The following is a 24955-nucleotide window of genomic DNA, read 5'->3' as shown; positions in this document are numbered from 1 at the left end:
TGAGAGATGAATAATAACGATGTAGTCAATTCGTGTTTTATCGATTTCATGAAACCGGTGTCTGAATATAATTATTACTTTACGAACTATTTTAATGAAACATCAAATGTATTTTGATTTTGTATCGTAGCATGAGTATCAAGAGCCTTAATATTCTTTACGAAGATAATAATTTAAACTTAAATAACTTTATATGTAAAACTTAAATAACATTATATGTAGTCAGTTCTATTATTACGTAATTAGAGTCTGAGCTGAAGATGTTTGTTGTTAACCAACAGATGACTGGAATGCGAGAAAGGAGCCTCCCTGCGATTCCTTTCGTGTAAGTCTGTCGCAACCAGGGCACCAATTGCGAGTACCTTACGTCGACTGGCAAATCCTTACACCACGGTGGCAAACATTATAATGTGCGCCATCGATACGATAAGAAGAAGAAGAACAGATCACTAATAACAATAATACCTTTGATCTCCTATCAACTACACAAATTTGTAATATTTTATATTACTCACAAAAACAAAATGGAGAAAGATACAAGCAAAAAAAGGAGTACAATGGGTAGCCATATTGCAAGATAGTAGTTTCTATCAATTAGGAGGTAACAAGACGAACTTCGAAATAATAGTTAAGCACGGGATTTTGAACAATGGTTCACAACCATGTACTGAGATCATAACATGGCTAAGAGAAAGAAAAAGAAAAACAGAAGTAAAATAGAAAAGGAAGAAGTACGTCTTCTTCTCTATTTTGTTGTGTCCTATACAGGGTCTATAATGATCTGTTAAAATATTAACCTACCATTTTGTAAAATATTGTAGAAATTGAAGAATTGGACGACAAAATTATGAACAAAGAAATTTTACATAATGCTAGGGTAAAACCGGGATAGATGCCCCACTTTTTGAAAGGGCCTCCTAATTTAAAAATTGTTAGTTTACCATGAACAATTCCTATGGATATAAATAGTTTAATATTTTACATTATATTAATACCTTGATTTTATTCCTCTAACATTTACTGATTTTGAAGAAATCGACTTTTTGCAAACATATTATTTTGAGGATAGATGCCTACCTATATGGATAGACGCCACACAATGAAAATACCAAGAAGGATAGATGCCCTTTACAATAAAATAGTAAAATTCATAATAAAATGTTTTATTTGTAATCTTTAATATATTCTATATACATATTACATTTTTAATAATAAATATATACGTATTTAAAGTTACTACCTACTTCACTTCGTATTTTTGTAGCTATCGAAATATTTTATACAAAAATTTTCGCTGTTTAAACCATTTAAAAACTGTGAATAATTTGTCTTTTTGGTACTTTTACGTACTTTTAAACTATTATCATTTAATTGTCTTTCACTAAAACAATGTTTTTTTTTTCTAACTTGCTTGTATTGTCCTTTGCCCCTAACCGCGACCCTATACCGCGGCACCTATACCGCGAAAAATCGAGGGGTCTATCCTATTCGATATGGATAGATGTCCTTTTATAACTAAGCTATATACAAAAGAGCGATTATTGACACCTAGGTGCGCAGTTAATGAACCAGTGTATAGTTATAATAAAAATAAAACGGAATTTATTATAACTTACAAAATTATGCGACAGTAAATACTTGTGTCTGAAATTTTAAACCGTTTATCGTGTTCGTCGTGGAGATAAACGCACGCACAAGCCAAACGCGTCTATTCCACACAAAGCCCTGCAGGAACTTTGATGAGTGGTGTCTATACTCCTTATTTAAACTATTTATTTTTTGTTGCGATTTGGGGAAGTTAGGTTTTCTGAAAACGAGGCACCTATCCCACTGCGGCATCTATCCCGGTTTTACCCTAATAATAACTAACAATGATGCAGCAATTCAGGGCTAGTTAGTATACATGGCAATTTTTATTGAAATGAATCGAGAGTAAACTTTACGATATTATCCTGGGGCAATAATAAATAAACATAGTAACTAGGTCGGTGACTTTAAACTACAATGCAATTACAATCATTTAGCGTCTATACGCTATACTATTATCACCTTTCATCAGCGAAAAACAACAATATTTAACTTTACACACGAGAGTAAACAAACATTCGCTACTGCCACTCAATAATATCAATCATCGTCTCAATCGATTCGAAGTTACTATTGCTTGAAGTGGTAATCGAGAGGCGCTCACATGCATTGTTGGTCAAGATTTGCGTCCAGGAATACTCGGCATAGGGGCAAAATTCACGGTGCATGCGCTTGAATATTCGGCCGGAGGCATGCGGAGGCACACACGCGGCTGCCTCGGCTGCCTGTCCCGGAATCTGACCAAATGCCCATCCCTGCACGATTGTTAAGCTAAATACCTATGGATTATTTATATCCAACACCGTTCAGAACAATACACCCGAGATGAAAGCTGCCCGATAGGAATTTCACAAGAAACAACGATACTCAACAAAATTCAATAACTCGTCTAAACAACGGAGCGTTAGTCATGGATCATTAAGAAATATCTGTCACTCGCAACTAAGTTAAACAACTAAAACGATTTATTTGACAGTGCTAAAGTATAGATAATCCTCATAAATAGTAATTTGCGTCGTGACAAACGATCGGAGCGACGACACTAGGTTTGGAAATCGCGTATAATGCCGCAATTGTTAATTATACAAGTCAGAGCGTCGCTAAACATACGATTTATTGCCAGTAAAATGGAACGGCGATACGTCTAGCGTGAGACCTGCGTGTCTTGCGCCTCACATCGTCACTGCTCCTATGTGACGAGTTTTTGAAGACAAATGATCATCTACCTGAAGACTGATGTGATGCGACCTACTCACAAAAGATTCGCTTTCGACTATGCTCAATTTGGCAATGTTTATTTTTAAATGCTTTGTACTAAAACGAAGCTTTTATTAATTAAGTAGGTTTAATTTATTAAGCAAAATGTTAATAAGTCGCTCTGAGAGTTTCTATTTCTCAGTAAACTTGCCGTCGCAGCAGGAATGGCTTGAAAAATCGATGTCTTTGACTCCATACAACGGAGCAATGTCAGACAAATGGTGATCGAACGGAGAGATAACGGAAATCAGGCTCCAGATCTGACGGCCACGCTTTTTGGTCCAGATCTACCGACAACCTTACCGCTTTGCTTAACTTTATGCTTTTAACGGAAACTTATCGTGATATCAAATCTAGAGTAGCCGATTAAAAAACAATAGGACATTAATGAAAATGCTACTTGTATAGCCAACCATGACAATGTTCCGGTTTTAGATTGATTCCACAATAAATTAGATTTGGAAAAAAAGTAGATTTGCTTTTTCACACAAGAAAAAGGGATTAAAAGTGCGGTGGTGATTACGTACGGGAATAGGTATGTACAGGTGTCAAGAACCAAAGTACAGGGGTTGTATATCTCTCAGTAAGCACCGGACAGATGCAAATAAAACAATGGAACAATGAAATACGCGGAGTGAAGCGCGCCTCTACTAATGAACTGCCTTGCAGAAACCAACGTTCTTGGTATTAGAGGGCCATTAGTGCACTAACCAGAACTTACTACAATAATCAATTTCTCTGACTCGCAATCTATAATATTGTAAGTAAAAATGGTGTTTTCCGAGTAACAATTTTGTTAGAAGGTTCTAAGTTTCAAGGGATCATTGATGTAAGTGATATTTTGAAACAAAATCTATGTAGAATATCGCTGTTTCAAATGTTAATCGCTCACCATGACATTTGACTTCGTACCTTTATACCACCCACTCTTCTTAGAATAATGTTTGATTCTTCAAATATCGGATGGGAGCGGTTCGTAAACGAATCTAGTGGTTATTTTACATTTGGTTTTCAGAGGTATTTGAACCGAGAGTTCCTGTGACGACCGTATTAACTAACATACCGAAAATAATTTAGATGATGGGTTCAAGATAAAAATGGGTAAAAGGTAATTGATCGTTATTTGGATGTCCGATCACGAGTTCCAAGAGTGGTTCGTCGGTGCCGGTAGTGGTTGAAAAAGTATCAAGCCGCGTGGAGCGTGGTATGCGCGGAATGAGAGGGGCATCCGCCGCTGCGATTGTTACCAGTTATCACTGAATGTTTTCCACCGGGGCATTTTGTGCCGCCACAAAAAACCACATAAAGGGCGGACTCGGTTTGCTCGGCTCGTTTGAGACGCCGCCCCTGTGGGAAAATCGTCGCCAGAAAACTGCGACGCAAATAAATTATAAAGTCTCTCATGTGGAGCGCGATGCATACGTAACATTCATTCGGAGCTTTGTAAAAAGCTGAAACCGCTGTTACAGGTAAACGAATAAGCAGTTATTACATGGCGTCGCGTTGCAATGTACGTGTGTGTGACAAAAGTGTCGTCTATATTAATTGAAACTAAATACTTTACATTGTTAATCTTGCCTTGCACATTTACAAAGAATATGAAATAAACTGAATACAACACACTCTAAAAATCAGGATGCTAAGCAAGTTATGGTTCTTCAACGTCATGATACAATTATTAGCAACTGTTAATTGTTTCAATCTCAGAAAGAAAAATAATGTAATAAAACCAGTAACTAAAATTGCTCGCCATATAGTCGCGACTAATGACAATAAATGTTTATGATGCAAAAAAGATAAGATGCGATTTGCAGAATCCCTGGTCGCGAGATCACTCGGGAATCATTAGCGAAAACGGGCGCGTCCCTCACCCGGAATAGAACTGACAGCGGGACGATTGCACCGCCGTGATGGATGGCACGAGAGGGGTTATTACCGGCTTAATATCCACACGGAAAATTAGACGTAATGAAAAAGTCAGTGTCTTCTTGATATGGTTCATTCTCGGAGACAGCTCTGAATGAGATTGATAGAATACTCGACATTACAAGTTAGACTTACCAACGCTTATGTTGGTTGTTCTTTACAAGTTTTATACCTTCCATAATAATAACTACAAAAAGATAAAAGGAGAACGTATCTACGTTAATTTTCTAGACAGTGCTTAAGGGTAATTGTTCGCGTTTACGAATACGAATAAAATTACAGAACAAGCAGTTCGCGCGTAAAGCTAAGGCGGCGGTTGTAACAATTACGAGTTGTAAATAAATGACCATTTTATGGCTGCCGTTAAAGTGAAAAAATAAACCACCTGTACGAGTATGACTAGACATCGAGCGAGTTTGCAACTAAAACTTGCAGAAAATGCATTGGCGATAACAAAAAATTCAGTACGTTCGACCGACGTAGATATGTGCAGCAGACCGACGGTGACATTCTTTACGAATACTCGGAATATCGTGTCTTTAAGTAACCATTTACCGATTGCAGATACGACCGTGGACCAATCTGGCCGCATGTAGAGATTGGCTCTACAATCGATAATAATATCGATAAAACAAGTAAAATATCAGATTTTTAGATTAGTGATATACACGTTTAATGTATCATTTTATGAAGTACGTAAGCATAATATACATCAAAATTTTAATCGTGAATTATTATTAAATATTTGACAGAAATAATAACTATATAGATTGTGGTTATTCAATTAAATAAAATCAATTTTTTTAGGACACTATAGTATAATATTATAAATAGAATAATTGTTAAATATAAATGTTAGTAATATCCCATCCCTAGTACAAAGTTACATTCGCATAGTTGGTACAACTTATATGTAACCTAAATAAGCAAGAAATACTTCTTTTCATGGCGGTTTAATGAGGTTTCGAGATCTTGCCGCGGATTTCTGTGTTTAATTAAAATACTTTACTATTATTACGTTTTTTTTTCTTCTGAAAGCCGTTTAGTATCACAGGACGTAACTTCGAATGGTGCTAACCTTTTAATTGCTATGAATATTAAAATGACTCACGAGGCTCGGTTATTGCCGAGGAGCACGAAGGTAAACAAATCCAAAACAATGCTTAGAATTGGCAATTAAATTTATGGATTATTAAATATGCTAGGAAATAACATGGGTTTTACAATATGAAGAAGTAAACGTGATATGTAAATGTTCGTGATAGTTACCTAAAAATAAAGTCTGTTCATTATGAACTCGATGTCTTAACTTAACCGTCATTATAGGACTAAAGTTACGGTTAACGGTTAGCCTCGTCGTGGACAAAAAAGCGGTCCTGTCGTGCCACTGTTTACATCCTTGTCTTGCACAGGATCCATGTACGGGATCGAGCAGGATGACTGTCTGTTTTGTTGTGTCACTTCTAACGTGTAGCTGTTTAATTTATTATGCGACAGCCGCTACTCCGTGGCGAACAGGAGACATCAATCTTAGCTGTTCAGTATTTTCTAAGATATCTAAAACGCGGAAATAAGTCCGTCTTTACATTTTAATGTTTCAAATCATAATCATGAACATTTCTAGCGTTAGAAGTATCATTGACTGTTATTTTTATAAGGTGATTCATAAAGGAATAAATTAACAATAAAAACTGTTATTGATAGATGGTGGCGCGGGCCCGGAGAAAGATTAATTTATACCATTTTCAAATATACATTGTTTGAATTAAGCGAGTATGAGTAAATTCAGTGCCTGGTGCTTCATGTCAAACTCATTATAAATGTGTCAACATATGAAATAAATTACTAGATCACTTCAGAGTAGACTTTAAATATTAAGTTTACAATAATAGACAAATTCTATAACTATTCAATGTAGTAAACACTTACTATATTCAAAGTGCAGGGGGCCTTTCGGACAGGACACGAATGGGCGGAGACATGTGAAAATCAATATACGTTGTACAGTAGATTTAGTATGAGTTCCAATAATGGACCTTTATCGTGATCCGGAAATATAAGGACGGATTTTAATACAAATCAGTCAGTTTAACTGATGAAACAATATGATTATAATGGGTTCGGCAGACTAAGGGAGTCACCACACTTGTCGACACGGAATCGTATTAAGCTGGTCAGAAAAATCTTTATGTCTATTTAATAAGAGTGAAATTGACGTGCATTTTGCGTCGGCGATCCAAGCGGAAGCGGAACGTGAAACGTCTTTTTCGCAGTTTTCGTTTTTCTGACCGGCTTTAGGCGTGAATAAATGTGGCGAGTCCCTAAAGAAAATTAATTAAAAAATGCTTCATTTATTTAAAAAAATAAAGTTTGTTGTAAGTAATAGGTTTAAAGGTTTTGTTTATAATTTCCATCGAGTATATAACCAGAAATAGAGATGAAATGTCATTTAATTTGTTTGAAAACTATTCTGCCAAATCATTACTGTCACAAATGCGTTCCGATTGGCCAGCCCGAATACGAGTGTCATCAATTGTTTTACTTCAAATCGACCAGTATAACTGGAGCTTTGCTATAATGGACGAAAATTGCAAAATTACATATTTAATATTTAATTATCGATGAAATGTGATTCCGTTTGTTTTGTAATTAGATGTTTTGCTGTTTTTTCCACACCACCGAATGGAACAGCCCCCATAGTAAGAGATATTTCCTTTACTACTACAACCACACCTTTATTACTACAAATACACAATATTTTTGGAATATACGGAGACGTACACATATGTCAGTTGTTAGCACTGTACTATTTCAGCTTTCTAATTTGTGATTTCAGCGCAAACGAGAGTTGATATTTAAAAGTGATGTAAGGCCCATTTGCCTGATGAGTTGCCAGGGATGGATGGCCCTTATTTCGTCTCTATTTCTATATACTGGATGATAATTTCGGAAAATGTGAAGAGAATGGTAGAATTTAAGTTAAAACAATTGAATTTGAATTTACGTGCTTTAGTCTGTCGATTTAAGTGAATGATGTTGGTTTTCAACGTATTTTCAACTCATGCGCTTTAGCCAGCCGATAGTAGAATTTTAGTTCATCATTATCATCTACCCATTTATACGTTTCACTGCTAGGTACGACTCTCCGCTAAGGCGAGGGTTTAGGGTAAAAGTCCGCCATACTGGCCCTATGCGGGTTGGGGACTTTAGACGTTTTCCGATGGTTGGGATCCTTCGTCGGCTTGCAGGTTTCATTATTATGTTTTCCTTCACTGAAAAGCTCAAGGTAAATTTCAAATTAATTAAGTTCCGAGACACTCGAGGTGTGAGCTCGAATTTGAGAGACGGCAGGTCAAACCATATTATTAGGCTACCATGACTTTTTATTCTTTAAATTCTAAAACAAACGAATATTGTTATTATGCAATTATGCATTGTATTTACTTTTATTTGGAACAACAATAGCTTGGTAACTTAGTGGTTTCAATTTTTCAATGGTTGAACATAATAATTAATGCTGTAACTTGCTTATTATTAGGTATTGAAACCAGAGAAATACTTGCATTTTCCTTTTTACATCGGCTTACTATCTTCTAATAGCACCCCGCGCTATTGAATTTTTTTTGTGATATCTATCGACGGGACGAAGAAGTCGTGCGTCTGGTGGAAAGCGACACGCCTCTTCTTAACAGTTGCAGTGACACTCCGAGCTTGGAAAGAGGGGCACTCCCACAACGTGCACCACCCTGAGATATAAGTTGACAAGTTTCATGTGCCTGTAATTTTACCAGCACCCTTACCCTTCAAAACCGGAATGCACTATTTCACATATTACTGCTTGGCGACAGAACAAGAAGTACGGAGGCAGTACTACCCTGGACGATTTTTCCAAGGAGCTCTACTGCTGCAGTTACCATGGTCGAACGGTTACCATGCTGGACTGCCATGCAGAGGGTCCCTGGTCGATTCCCGGGCCGGGAGAAATATTTGTATGTCCTACATTTATTTATCTCGTGAGCTTGCGTGTAATTTGCGATTGTCTACCTATGTGTGTGTCCATGGCACCCGCGATACAGGGTTTCCCTACTCCGGAGTTATAAGTGTGTGCGTTGTTTCTTGTTTGTTTGAACACATCAAACACAGTGTTCAAATAACGAAAAACTGCTTTGAAATCAGTCCATCCAATTTGGAGCTACAACGCGACAGATAAGATAAGTACAGGATTCAAACTTATAACTCCCCTCATTTTATGTCGGGGGTAAAAAAAAATGTAATGCAATGAAACGAAACGGATGGTCGGGTCTTTTAGAAAGCTTGCGTGGATACATGTCAAAGGAACAAAATATTATTTGGTACAGGTCTCTGGTCCTAGATAAAGTATTTTAACAATACTGAAGCAGACATTAATATGAAAACACTACGAAGATAAAAATTGTTATAATTATTAATTAATACAAACATCGAACACTTAGAAAAAATTCCTTCGATCCGGTTGGACTCGTCAACGTCAACGTCTTCCAGAAAACAGCAAAAGTCGTTAAAAATAAAAACGAAGATCTGTAACAGCACATAGAAAAATTCGTAAGGTCTGTTAGTTATTTCCGTGGTTTAGCTGGCATAGCTTCAGCCACGGTTTGCTGGAAGACGTTGGTTCCAATCCAGCTGGATCGAATGAATTTTTTCTAAGTTTTTGATCTTTGTATTAATAATTACATCAAACTACTACTAGTTACTCTACAGTAATTTCACAAAAATAATTTAATGTCACGGTAGTCAAACATTGACGTATTAAATTATTTTTGTGAAATTACCGACGTCCGTTCGATCGTTCAATAAAACTTACAAATAAAAATACATTGTTTTAATATGAATAAACAAGTTTAAGGTTATGTGGAGGCATTTACCAAAGTTGTATTATCGGTAGTTTACATTTAGTCGCACTTATTTTGTGCTGTAAATGAGATTTTTCCACATACTACACACATGAAAAGTGTCATAGGATCAAGCACGTTTTTGCCAATGACTGAAAATCAGACTTGTGTTAAAAAAGTCATCAAAAACCTGATATTCAGTAATTAGCAAAAACTGCTAGCTTTCTACACACTTTTGAAGTGTGTATCAAAAGTATACACAATTTATGAAAGTATACACAATTTATAAGAACTAGAGACAGGCTGTATTCAATGGATGAATAGGCAGCATAGCTGTCAGTGTTTCTATGGCTATGCCTACCTGCGTTATATATTGGACTAGGCTACCAGATCTTCTGATCGGTCCATCAATTGTTTTGGATATGATATTGCAGAAAGGATAGGCGTTTCTGATTTTAAGAATAGTTATCAGACATCGTATTTGGGTATAAAGTAGGTTTTACATATTCATAAATACAATTATACCGGAAAACTTTTGCGGAAAAAGTTCAAAAGAAAGTTATCAAACTGATAGCCTTCAGTAAAATTAATCGCCTACAATTCAAAGACGGTGCGCAGGCGTCTCAATGGTCCGATGCTTTCCAGATAAGACTAACAGTTTGTAACAAACCCACTTGAATTAGTCTACGATACAATGGAGTATTGATGGATATCTCAAACGAGAGTTAAGAAACTATACATGCGCTATACCTTTTTGATTAAAGGTCTTGAAATTTTGTGGAAATTACTACTGCAGTAATAAATGCAAACGCACATTATATTGGCATTTATGGAATGTAAAACAGCTTATTTGCTTTTTCAAATGGTCTTATGGTCCAGCTGCGTAAAACAAATTTAAGCGATTTTGAAAATAAAAATGCTAGCAGATATTATCAGTCGCCATTTTGCACGTTCCTGGCCCTTTTACTTCAATTACATTCATCAAACTTTTTATACAAGCTATCTTACTCTTCTCTCTATGTACTCTAGCCAGTTTAAAAACACTCGATTTGATCTGAAAAAGTCCGTCGTGGCAGTTCTCTCCCAATGTTGCTTTCCACGTTCGCTCAATATATCGTTTTCGTCACTCCATTTTCATTCATTCGCACCGTGTGCTCAAACCACATAAACGTACCTTCCTCTAATTTTGTTACCACGTCTCTTTTGAACCACATCGTTCACGAATCACAGTATTCCTCACTCTGTCATATGCAAAGTGACATTATACATATTTTAATAATTTTGACAATAAACAGAATTAAATACATAAATAACATTACCATGTTGCTTTATGCAACTGCAAGAGCAAAAATAAATAAGGTACTTGTTATGAATAGACATGTATGTCACAAAAAACGTGTTCATATACACTTTCCAAAATAAAGAGACTTCATATTCGTAATAGTAATATTATGTACGTCCTTTTATTTCAAAATAAAAATATTTTTTAAGGCCGAGAAAAGGAAGCAGTCAATGCCAGAGCATTTTTAGCGCCGACGGCTTTTTAAACTTTTCACTTGTTCTGCAAAGTAAACTAAATTAACAAGTCTCGTGGGTATCTCCGTGCTCGGTAGTTAATGAGCCGAGGCAAAAACTTCTAATTGTTCTTTCGACATCTGTCTTGCACCCCGATGTTTCTATAAGCTTGCTATTTGCAAATGAACACTTTGACTGAACTTTACTTGTGAAACTCAGCAGAGTCCGAATAGTCCGCTTTACAAGCTTGATGACACATTTCAAAATGTCAACATGTTTAATTAGAAATACGCAATGATGTATAAATACTGTTGGAGATTTTCTTTTTTTAGTGATAGGTATTTAATGGTGGCTACCAGTGACGCGGTCAGCATTTAGAAGTTCTGGGTTGTCTTGACACAGTATGCCGTAGGTAGAAGACATTAAAGTTCACGATTATTATAACTCACCAGCTGGAAAGTGAAGGTTGTAGACAAATATGGTACACGCCTAGTCTTTCACTCTTTCTCTCGATAATCTTCTCGGTCAAGATCAGAGATGGGCAGGATTAAAACTCGGTCAACCCGCCCGGGTTTTAACCCAGAGCCCTTTATCGTGGGCGGAAACGGCGAATACGGAATTTGGTATAATTCCATACTTATTACAAATTTCCACGTAAAAATATTTTTTGTACGAAAAAGAGGCAACTCCACAATTGCCTCTTTTTCGTACAAAAAATTTTGTGGTAATGACCCACGTTGCAATCCTGTGGATGTTTACTACTAAGGATTTTTATGAAAATCGATTCAAGTGTATACGATAACGAATTTTTGTATCGTCAAATTTTCAAGCAAATAGATTGAATAGAAAGGCAAATCGAATCGTCTACATCAGAAAGCAATAAACATTTTGTAACAATATCATTACATTTTAACAAAACAACATTTACAACAAATATTTAGTTGTAAATAGTTTCGCCCTGGATTTCGGGCATTAATGGGTTTTAACCCGATTTAAGACGTTAATAAAGCGCGGGGTTAAAACTTCTGTACACGCTAAGTCTTTCACTCTTTCTCTCGATGATCCTTTCGGTCAAAATCCATTGATCACCATAATTTCGTGGCTCTACCATTTGACGGGCTCTACAATTATGTTTTTAAAGATTTTGAACTGTAGACTAAAGAACACGTTACACAACAGTCGTACAAAATTTCCTTTTGCAATATTCAGATGGATCAAATTTACGATTAGCTACACGTTTTACAGTTTATAAATGAATTGTGACGAATATAGATTTCATGATTAATCCAGCCAGCCAAGCCTAGGCGTCGGCATGAGTTTTAGTCAAAACAATAAAATCGGTTTTATTCTGTTTCTTTTTCCAAGAGCGATCTCACGATTGTAGCCAAATTAGGGAACGGTTACTTCTCAATTTAGAGGTTTACGATTGGAATCCCTCTGGTACGTCGTGTAGGTACGTGTCACACACGACTTCAATTTCTAAGTTACAAAAATTTGTTAAAGCTTAGTAGAAACTCCTCTCTGGAAAGAGCGTATCTGCGAGTCGAAGAAAGTACATAACTCTTGAAGAATGTGTGAATTCCCCAAACTAGCATTGAGCCAGTGTGACGGTCTAGGACCACATGATTGCAAAGACAGTCGAGTATCTATGAGAAATCGTTTTGACGATAAAATCAGGACGTGCATTTTGCAGAATTGTATATTCAAATATTATATTCGTTAAGAAAGAAGATATCCACAATATTAACCTTAGAACAAAGTCCAAACTGATGGTACCATGATTTCGTTTAACTAAGGTACACGATTATTTCATGGGGAACTGTATACGTTTTTACAATAACATTCCGGTGTATATATTAAGATTATCATTTCCTAAGTTTAAAACTTACATGAAAAGTATTTTAATTGAAAAGTCATATTACAAAATTAAAGAGTATTTGTTAGATAAAGATGTGTGGAAAGACAACATGAGTCTAGATTCCACACAATTATGATTCCAAGTGTATTTATTCCATAGCATTTAAGTTTATTTGAAAAGAGCAATCCCTAGAGTTTCTTGCTCGTTCTTCTCAGGGAGATCAGCGTAGTGAACGAGCAGTAGCTTAACAAATGACGTTTCCAAGTGTAAACATTTTACCTATGGAATAACTGATTATTTGACATTGACCTAAATAAAATAGAATAAAAAAAACCTTACGTAACCACAACTTAACATAAGCATTTTTAATTAAATAATATCGTTTTTAGTTACACCTATTATTAGATATATGAAGTATCTCAGCTTTAGCAGTTTTTCAGACCCTACCCATTTTGTGAAACTCGCTACATTTTATGGCAGGACTTGTGTGACAAGTCTCGGCCAGCTCCAATAAAACTATCACAAAGCGGTAAATATAACTTGAAGCGGTAATAATATTGCCACAATGGTACTTGTGCTATTTAAAATCCATACATATATAAATACTTTGTAAGGAGTGTTTATAACTTTGTAGCTGTGAAGCGAGTTGTAAACTAACCTGAAGTCAGATAGAGTTCCTTGTGATATTCAGTATTCGCAGAATCCAACTGTTCTAGTTAGTAGAATATTATTGCTTTTGACGTAATTGGAGTTTAGGTTGAGGAAGTATGATAGATGTATGAAACTGGAATAGTAATTATTATGATGCACATTTGTCAGTGCTTTTGACATGGTATTTTGTTTAAGGAAAAAAAGTGTTGAATTTTAAACTGAGACATTAAAGTCCTTTGTCCTTTAATCTTGTTCCTTTTACCTACTAGTTTATGAAAGTGTAGAATGTGATGCTTTCTTTACTAGTAATATGTTGCCACCTTGATTGCACAATCTGTAGCTGCGTTGAGATAGCACAGTTGTTTGGACATTAAGGGCTCACGCTTTTTTTTATGATACAGGACGACCAAGTCGTGCGCCTGGTGGTAGGCGACACGTCCACCCATAACAGTTACACTGCTACTCTGAATTAATTTTCTTTTTTTAAAAACAAAAGTCTATGGAGCATTGCCACTGCGCCCGTCACACTGAGATACAAGTTGATAAGTCCCTTCAATACCGTAACACAGTAATGCTCATACTACTGCTTAGCGGCAGAAATAGGTAAGGTGGCAGTACTTCCCTGGACGAACTCTTTCTCAAGGAGCTCTACTGCTACTAAAAAAAACATTGTTGGAGTACCGCAACCACATTGGGTTACATTATATAGATAATGCACTAGTACGATGTTTACAATTATGAGGAATTAAACACTAGGTATATTTTGTAACAGTAGAGCTCCTAGTCAAAGAGTTCGTCCAGGGTAGTACTGCCACCTTACCTATTTCTGCCGCCAAGCAGTAAAGTCAGCATTACTGTGTTCCAGTTTTGAAGGGTAAAGGTACTGGTGAAATTACAGGCACATGGCACTTGTCAACATATGTATCAAGGTAACGGGTGCAGTAGTGGTGTCTAGTAACTGGACAGGCGTGTAGCTCACCATCAGGTGCAGGACTTGTTCATCCCGTCACTTGACGTTATAAAAAAAAAACAAATACAAGAACTCGTTTGCTGGAATTGATTTGAAACTCTATAAACACTAGATAAAATTTAAGCCTCCACAAAGGAAAAGCAGTTGTTCAACAACAACAATAAACCAATAGAAGCTACATTGGAAGACAAAGGTATCGAGCGCACACCGAAACACAATCAAAGCGAACACGGCCCGCATCGCGAAATAAAACGTACAAATAACAAATTTAATTAAATCGCCAGTAACCGATACCCGGTGAACCTTAACGATAGTTTAACAAGTGAACTCAAAAGGAGCTTCACATTACATATTGGTTGCTATACAATACCAACTAGGTCCATCGAAAAATTCCACACTTCTAATTTATATAAGCAAAATTAATCGAGAAACTAATGTAACAGTCATAGAGTAATAAAGTTTAACGTGTGGTGCAACGTTTGTAGATAGGACGAAATCGGCTCGTAAAAGCAAGTGATTACCTGTGAACCTTCTAGAGAATGGTGAAATGAATTCAAGAGCGCTTCAGTTCCCTTTCATTACGAGCTGACGGAGATGAGAATAATTACAGTGATAAATCATTTAACGTTTCCGTGCTCTTGCATGAGACGAACAATTGACATTGCAGAGCTAACAGAATGCCCTAAACGAGTGGATAAGGTTGTAATTAACAGGAAATTAGCATTTAATAAACACTATGTTATTGCGATACGGTAATTGCGGTTTATACAGGTAGTCTGGCATAGATCACTTTTATTTCAATCCAATGAATCAGGGAATAAGAACTGGTTTCCCCGTGGACTGGTTTCATATGTGACTAATGAACTTTATATCACTAGAATGAAATCTCTTTTACAAAATGCAAAAACAACTTGATATTATTACTTTAAACTGTTTACTTGCATAAACATATGTGGGGATGTCGCACAAAAGCGCGAACGACATGAATTTCACAACCATAATCCCCATTTGCCACTTCTTTGGAGAGCGAAATTAAGATAAATAAGAGGTAAGGAGTAGGTCCTTTTAGCTCCCCTCGTCGAGAAGGTCGGATGGAGTGCGTCATTAGGACTAATTTTAAACTGTATCGTTCTGATGGTACGGTTGATTTCATCGGGACAGTGCGAGGGAGAGAAATCCACAAATAGGAGTCCGAGAATAGAGCGAGGCTACTGGACAGTCGCAACCAGCCAGTCAGTAACGTCTCCAGTTTAACCGCGAAATTTTTCAGCTACGCTATTATTCTCGACGACAATCTAACTGCTAAGAGCTGAAATGTAGTAACATTACATACATATACAGCAGCATAAAATGTTGTAGTTAAGTAATAAAGACGTTGACTTATGTCACGATTATCTTTCTCGCTTGTGGATAGTGGACCAAAAGCTGTTGTAAGGTTTCGTGCTTTTCTTTTTTTGATTTAGCTCTACACTTAGCACAAGTCCGAATCTTAGAATGAAATAATTACCACGCACTTTTACACGAAAATCACACATGCAATGGGCAAATAAACAATAATATATAACGAATAGTCGTAAATCGTCTTTTTAGTGTCAATGGGTCGTATAATTAAGCTAATTAGTTAAAAGTATGGATAACTATTAATTTAAATAATTTCATGATCATTTAAATTAAATTATAAATATTCGGTTTGAAGCGTCGTACAATAATATAAAATGCATTTGAAAATAAATACATGTTTTACCTGTTGGATCGGAGATAATCCACTCATTAATTCATTCATAATGAAAACGGGAAATAAAACATAGCGTCAATCAAGGGAAAAACAAATAAATGAGTCAATATTCTATTGACGTAATTAATATGTACATTTACCATAGCACAAGAGGCTTAGCGATATTTACCGACGTTCTTATATAGGTTAATTTATTATCTATATTTAACGTTTGTAATAAAACTGACATTGGAAACAATTTACGATAAATAAAACATTGTTCTAAGACAATTGTAGAAAATACTTAGTGTAATTTTCAATCTTTACGATTGGATAACGGTCTCTACATGTTACCCGTAAAAGTATAAACTACGGTCGACTGTAGTAAACAAATAAGAATCACATCATTGAGTGGAGTTTAATTCGTGGTCGGGCAAGCGGTTAAGGGATTAGGGAACTTGCAGGTCAATGTAGCAGGTAGGGACCGGTTGGAACTCATTCAATATTACGAACCTTTCTCGCTAGTTATACTACATACATAGAGTACAATTTTGTTGTTAATCGTTTTTGGTTTGTTACTAATATGAGTGAAAATGTACATAATAATTGCATTTGAAAGAAGACTTTAATGATCGAACAATTGAGATTAAAAAAGACGTATCAGACATTTTAATTTTTTTTAAATACAATCTTCAATTACATTTTATGTTCTAGTGTTTGTTTTATTGCAACAAATTTCAAATTGATACGCATTGTTATTTATAGCACCTGGTAGACACATCGTTATGAATTCGAAAAGTCGTTTGATGCTTACACAGTCACGTATTTTTTTATTGTGTTTTGACTGCTTTGCAATAATCTACTTTCATTATACAACGCAGTAATAAACTATAAGTCGAGGTTTTATCTGTGAACTCGGTTATATGATCCGCGTGTAAGCGAATGGGCAGGGCTATGGTTACTGCATCCGGACCGCGTATCGACTACCTCCCAATTATGCCTGTGTAATATGCAACTTCTGTAGGCAACTTTACGTATTCAATTACACTGATGGCGTTCAAATTCATATTCATCTACAAGGCTTTTATCGGAAATTGCTGAACAATGCAATAGGGTATGCAAATTAAGCAAATATATTTCCTTTATTTAATTGTGAAGATATAGAACGATAAATGAGTGCACTCATTTTAAAATCTAATAACACGTGAGAATGTCGACGTCAAATAAAATAGAAGAGTTTAATTAAAGGATTATAATGGTTTGAGAAAAAGCAGCCGTCGCCAAATTCAATTTCCTTAGACAGAATACGTGATAAATCGTTCTGAATCGGCCATTAGGTGCGACGCCGCGTGAGGGCCTGAAGTGTCAGCAGTTTACACGTCTTATTGCTTGTCGTGTAACTCGCAGCCGGCGGCGTCGCGACGCGCAATAAAAACATCACCATATTGACCAAAATAACTTTTGGCACCAGTTCGAGAGTCCGGCAGATACTGTGAGCGAAGTTTCAAGATATACAAAACTATACGTCACAGTTCGCGGTATCAACGGGAAACGAAGATTTAACTCGCGCCAATCGGCGATGTGTACCTGTTCATTAAATATTTATGTTAGCGTCTTGGGTTTCCGTGATTGTGTATTATTGACGTGTTGTGGAAAATATAAACAACCATTATGTTAGGGGTGACATTCATAGGGGGTATATAAGATTTTTATTCACAACACAACAAAGCCCTTTTCATAATTATAACGGACCACATTTTCTGATTCATCCGCGGAATTCTCTTGTAAATTTTAGCCATTCATTGGATATTCATTGTTTAATATGTGAAATCTAACATATTGTGCATAACTTTGGATTCATTATCTTAATACAAATGATTGGTATTGTTAAATTATAACTTCGATGTTGAAATTTTAACACCGTCGGACAAAGTGAAAATTTAAGTTAGTAAAATTTAAATGTCGAACGTCTTAACATGTTTTTACAGTTAAAGTTTAAAAGTCTAGTGACACTATTTTAATATATTATTCGTTCCCATTGAGATTTAATTTTGATTATAATCTTGAATAGCATCACGTTTATCCACCTCACATGTTTTCTATTGAACAGATAAAAAATAATTTAATTTGCCTATGAGGCAATGAATCTCATATATAATTCCACCCCTCAAACTCACACGTACTACTTTCCTTTAAAATTAACTTAGGCACTAACCGATGTGATGATAGATAACAAAAATTGAAATAAATTTTGTTTATATAAATTAAACAAATACATAAGTAAATATGCACTAAATTTAAATTAATAGTATAGTACTTACTTACGCAGCTGTAAAATTTTACACTATTACTATTTTTTTATTTATTTACGGCTTATTATTTTTTTATGAAGTACTGTTATTACATAATAATGTTCATTTTAATAATTTGTATACTGCAAACAAAGCTATATGCTAAATACTTTCGTATTAAAAAAAACACTTATTATATGTAAGTTTTCAAATGCTACAATATCTAAAAATATTTTTTTATGTACATTTTTTCAAGTTACTATAGTAAAATTTTATTTTCGTAGTCACTATTTCAACGTCATTTGCAATCGAAATTTAAAAATTAATATTAAAAGCCATAAAAGCAAACAATTTTCTCGAAATATATTTTTAATTGCATAAACTATCAAGTAATTTTTGAAATATCAATGAAATGTTTATAGCGAAAATTATTTAATACCCGCGAAAACGCCAGAAATAATGCCCGTAAGTTATTTAAACTATTTGGTTGTTTGTTTTGTTTGACAAATTGAAGTAAATAAATACTTACGCCTTGGATAAAATTTCGAATAATAACAGTCCATGTCACTTGTTAAAATTCACTGCATCAATATCAATTTCACTGTCAATTTGTTTACCATTCACTCGCACGTTACATGAAAACCGCTTGACATTTCATAAAATAAGCTGACAAGTGACATCACCACGCGCAGAATACGTCAAATCGCATGCACCCACCAACGCGACTGAAGTGTATCGCGAGCGAACGATACCATACCGCGTCTTTCGAAAATTGCGCCATCCCAGTAAGCACACTCGGGCGAAATCAACAACACAAAAGCACCTTGAGCACACTTCATTCCCAACATTTTACCTAAACGCGGTCAAAATCTAAAACTAGATAATGTTTACATCGCGAAATGCCGACACCCGAACGACCGGAAGTCGAAGCGAAGCAAACGCGACAACTATGTAAAATATTGCAGGATCGCGATCGCATTGTTGACATTCCCGAACAAAAATCACCGAAATCTCGAGTTAATTGTATGAAAATCACTCAAAAAATTATTTTCACTTACCTATTGCGATGTTTGAAGATGAGGTGAAGGGGCGAATTTTGATTTAATGTTAATTTAGTAGTAAATTTAAAGAATATACTCTTATTGGTATGCGAAGAATGGCACAAAGAATCCCGACAACGCACGCGACGAATGCGCACCTCGTTTGCGCATAAGCTGACACAACTTCACGGACGTTACTCCCCTTGCCCCGCGCACGCCCGGTTTTGTTTATTCGTGTGCGTGTCCAGAGTGGTCAAACGTGAAATTTTGTGCACGTATACACTCACACTCTCATATTTGCTACCTGCCTAGCTTGCGTGTGCCGCCATCTTGGAAACGTACGACAGAGAGCGAATGTTTTCTATTTCTATCAAGCCAGACTGGTGGCGCCATCTATCGTCATTTTACGTATTCACTATTAAGATTTTAGATGGCGCTAATTTTTGTTACTAAATACGTGTGCTGTAGAATGTTACACGTTTTTTACTAAGATTCCGAAGAATAAAATAACTATATGGGCAATGATCACTTTATTTCATTATTAAGTACTCAAATTTGTTGAACAAAACGACGAAATTATATTAGTTTTTAGTTTTTATTGTACTTTTTCACAAAAATATTTTTCAATTTAAGTTGTCAATCCAAGAAATACATTATAGGAGAACAATTAATTGTATTTTACAACCGATATAATCACTGATATAAGAATAATAATAACAACAATCTAACTATTTCATTTTAACACTTAATTAAATACAGAAATGATAATTATGCACTAAAAACACACGACTTCCCAAATTGTGCAATTATATCGTTTAACTTAGAACCTGAAACAATACACACCCAGACGCTAGAAATAGGCATCCCTCAATGATAGGCATCCTCAATTATCGCCACGACGACAAAAAAAAGTACTATTTAAAGGCCCATACAAAAAGTAACCAACGCGCAAGGAACATGCAGACATACGTTAAACTTATGTTACCGAGGCGTATTTCAAATACTTTTGCGTGCACCTGTACACTTTCCGGTTTTTTGAGAATTTGTCTTCATGAGAATCCGTCTTCTTGAGAATCCGTCCTATTGAGAATCTGTCCTTATGAGAATAAAGGCTTAATTCGAGGCACCATGTATTTTCAGTATTAGAAGCTCAGAGCTTAAACAATGTTTGCTTGATCAAAAACTATTCCGCAATTTGGAAACTGGTATATAAATCAATTTCACGTTCTTATTGGAAATTTGTATTTGTAAAACCGGGCAAAACTTTTTCTTCGATGATGACAATATCTTGGATAAAATAAGAATCTCTAAGAATAAAAATGCAAGGTGGTTCGACTGTTGTGTCCCGGAGTGTAGAATAATTTAATGTTAATGACTTTTCATATGTCTTACTAAGATTAACAAATGTTATCACCGACAAAATGTTACTTACGCTGATTTAAAATTCAACCGTGAACAATGTAAAGTAAGGTAGTATGTCATGGCACTGTGTGTTTCACCAAAGCTTTGCATATTTTTTTGTCCAAACATTACCGTTTCAAGTTTTACATTTGTAGAAATATAAAAATTGAATATCTATTAACTTATAACATTACCTATTACCTATATATCTTTCTATGTTTTGTTCACCACTCCACTGAGCACAGTGGACATTCGATCATACCTTCTTAGTATTTTAATCTAAAAAGGAATAACATCACTTTCATCCAATTTTTTTTGTAAATGGGCAATTTTCGAGTTAGTTTTCTCTACTTAATTTCCGTAGCAATTTTTATTAATCGAAATAAATCGAATATATAAAACAATAGTTCATGATAATATTCTAGAATATATATATACTAAAAATTGCCAACTAGAGAACAGTAACCAAACAATTACCCATAAATATACAGGACCATAGCATACCACCTGAAACAAAATTTTGCGTTTTTCGTGTATTATAATTACGTAGATATTAAATAAGCAAAACTTTTATATTATTTTAATAAATACTGAACTAATTATATATAACTAAGTACGTATTTAATGAATAAACAATGTGTTATTTATTAAAAAAACGTATGTAGGTAGATAAGTACCAATGTATAGTGCATACAACTTGTGCGAACTCATTATAATGCATGTTATCTATTATATACCTACTTCTAAGTTTACTTACAATTTTGTACGTTGTTAAGTCCATTTTAACAAAATATCAATACCGAACATCACTTTTTCGAATTAGATACATTTTGTAAGTATCGTCATTCTGTTTCATAATGCTGTGTTTTGTTCTTACTATCAATTATTCATACAATATTTTGCACACTACGCTTAGTTGCTAATGATTGGTGTCGTTTTGTAGAATATTGTTTTCGATAAATCTAGTTATAAATATGTACTCAGTTTTTATGTAAGTACCCTTAAATGCGCAAGTGCCTCTACTTGTGAAAGAGTTTTTCCGGGGAAGTATAATTGTTATATTTCCACGTTATTTATTACTGCCGCCAAGCAGTAATGTGAACACTATGGGACTTATCAACTTGTGTCTCAGGGTGACGGGCGCAGTGGGAGTGCCCCTTAGATCACTTGCCATCATAAAAAAAAAACAAACTGAGGTACTACGTAAAGGCGTCTCTTGCTTTGAAAATCGATGTCATTGGCTGTCGCCCGTTAAATATGACATGAGTTGTGTCCTCATATAAAATGAGCAGTGTCTGAATCGTTGTTGATAATTAGACGAAAATGTCAAAAGTTACTCCATTTAAGGGTACTGAAAGTACTCCATAGTCTATAAACTTGGCTCGATCGACTCATTTTGATAACTTTATTTCATTATTAATTATTGATTTCATTATTCCTTCTTTTTTTACTATGATGCATCGCAAGTATTGTTCATGTAGATTTTTATGAATGATATTTTTCGCCAAAAATACCAAAAAAGTGATTCATCCCAGGGCAAACTGTTCGACAGACATTGTGCAAATTATGTGAGCACGGGAACATTTGCATTAATAATAAAAAATTATACATATCTTTTTCATGCGCTAGATATTCCGTAATTTAAAAAAAAATGCTAACTTTAAATGAAGTAATAACACGTATTACCAGCTTTTGTTACATTCTTATACGACCATTTTAGAACAACTTTAATAAACTTAAAGTTATTAGGATATGTCTGGTGACAACAAATTTGGTCCTTTATCAAGATTTTTATTTATTTTTACTTTAAGTAAAGCTATAAGAATCAAGGTAACGTCGTCATTATACGACGAAAACCAAGTATTTGGAATTTTTACACGAAATTACTTAAATAACTTTACAAAAACGATTTCTTAGGATGTCGCGATTGTTACGCATAGGAAATGAAACTATTTTTTCGGATCTAAATCGCGTGTATTTGTTTTTCAAATAAACCAACGTTTCGGGCCCTTTACAGGTCCCATGGTCATACCACATCTTAGTCAGCCATGACCATGGGGCCTGTAAAGGGCCCGAAACGTAGGTAACGTTGTAAATAAAGGTCCGAGAAAATAGTTTCATTTCTTAAAGAAAACGCATAATTTTATTGCGCTCAAATATTTACATAGTTTCGCTAAAACATAAAATATTGTTGACGATGTTAGTTTGTAAGAAATATTCGTCGTTGAAATTTTAGTTGTATTTTTTCCAAAGTATTTTTTTTGTAAAATAATTGTTTTTCTCAGTATAATGGCAATCGTTAGGAAGTCATAACTTCCTTTACGTAAGCAAAAATATCCAAATGTAATTTTAATTAGGGAATACGAATTGTGTCGAATACTGAAATTGTATTTTTACACAGACACATTTATTGGTTAAGATGCGAATTGTAGCAGTATTTGCAAATCTTTCCCAAACTGTACATTACCTTTCATTCCAGTTCATTATTTACTTAATTCAATCTTCATCTTCTTGGTTAGAGAACTTACAATTGCACTTAAGTACATCTAGTATTTTCTACATCTTAAACGAGACGTTAACTTAAAATGAAGTTTACATTTAGGTAGGTATCTAAATATTATCTACGGCTCTTCTATAAAAATTTCATTATGGCTAACTTATTAAAATAGGCATTGGAAAGCACTTGTTACTTAAAGCTGCTAATTTAATGTGTGTTTTATTTACTAGTTTGTAACGTATCTACGGTAGTCGTTTTTATAACTATATTTTGCACCTTTTAATGACAGCGGTAGGTATTTGATAATTTGTAAAGAAATACCTACGCGTTATATTTATGAGAATAGGAATCTGTCGTGAATAAGATTTTTTCTCGACTACGGTAAGTCTCGAAAGGAATGACTTCCTGAATTCAGATAAGGAATTTATATTATATGTAGAAACAAAAATGCGTGCAATTTATTGCTGCTTAACACGCCGAATTGACGGACCGAACGGGCATCCTCTGTATAGGGATTGACGAAGGCAGCAAGGTTTTTGGGCACCAAATTTTTAAGTTATCTTATTTATTATTTTTTTCCTTTGTTTGGTTTCTAGATCTGTTGTCCGGATATTAGTTTTTTATTAAGATTTCTTGATTATTAAATCTGTGGTGGTTTACTAGTTTAATTTCAGATTTTTCTTGATATAATAAGGACAAAATCTGATAAAATCTAGTTTCTTATTCAAAATCGTATTCTTGAAAGTATTGCTCTTATTTAATTATGTAGCAAATAAACTCTATCGATGTTGACGTCTTTATAACTACGCCACAAATTTTGAGCGAAAAGTATTTTTTTTGTGACAAAATAAACTTTATGCTGAATACGTAGAAATGTTTTCTTTTTCTATTCTATATAACTATATATGTAGGTAGTCTGACCTTCATACATTTTTATAGCTGAGTCAGGCTTTTGATTACGAATGGATTTTGTGGAAGTGATTTCTTTGGAAGCAATTGTCCAAGCTTTTTATCGAGGTGAGAGGGTTATGTCGTACACGGTGACTAAGCTACAAGAGCTAATTCTGTTTGATGTACCTATTTTTCTATTGTTTATAGGTTTTGTAATAATAGTTTTATAATCACGTTTCTGTACAAATGGCTACCACATTCTTGGTATTTTTGAGTTGGAAGAGATTTCCTTTTCGCATGTTCGTCAAATAAAATATTATTTGTTGTAAATGCTCTCACCGATTGATGTCAATAGACATAAGAGGGCCCTGTACATACAACCATAATTACATTACTATATCGTCAGGGATCGTGCAAATCCGCGTATGTAGTGTTGGTAAAATGCGCGTATCTGCACGAAACCAAATTTCACAGGAGAAGGATTTA

General features: G+C 34.9%; 1 protein-coding gene across 1 annotated transcript in view; it reads right to left on the bottom strand.

The window, feature by feature from the left end:
• The window catches only part of LOC113235508 (transcriptional enhancer factor TEF-1), a 106209-nt gene extending 86406 nt beyond the window's left edge, over positions 1 to 19803 (bottom strand). The window contains exon 1 of the mRNA XM_026471243.1: positions 19699 to 19803. The gene's annotated coding sequence lies outside the window, so the exon portion shown is untranslated. The remainder of the gene's footprint in view (positions 1 to 19698) is intronic.
• Positions 19804 to 24955: the final 5152 nt, after the last annotated feature.

This window comes from Hyposmocoma kahamanoa, unplaced genomic scaffold, assembly GCF_003589595.1.
Source record: "Hyposmocoma kahamanoa isolate Upper Pololo Valley unplaced genomic scaffold, ASM358959v1 87, whole genome shotgun sequence".
NCBI lineage: Eukaryota > Metazoa > Arthropoda > Insecta > Lepidoptera > Cosmopterigidae > Hyposmocoma > Hyposmocoma kahamanoa.
This window is presented reverse-complemented; position numbering and strand designations above follow the sequence as displayed.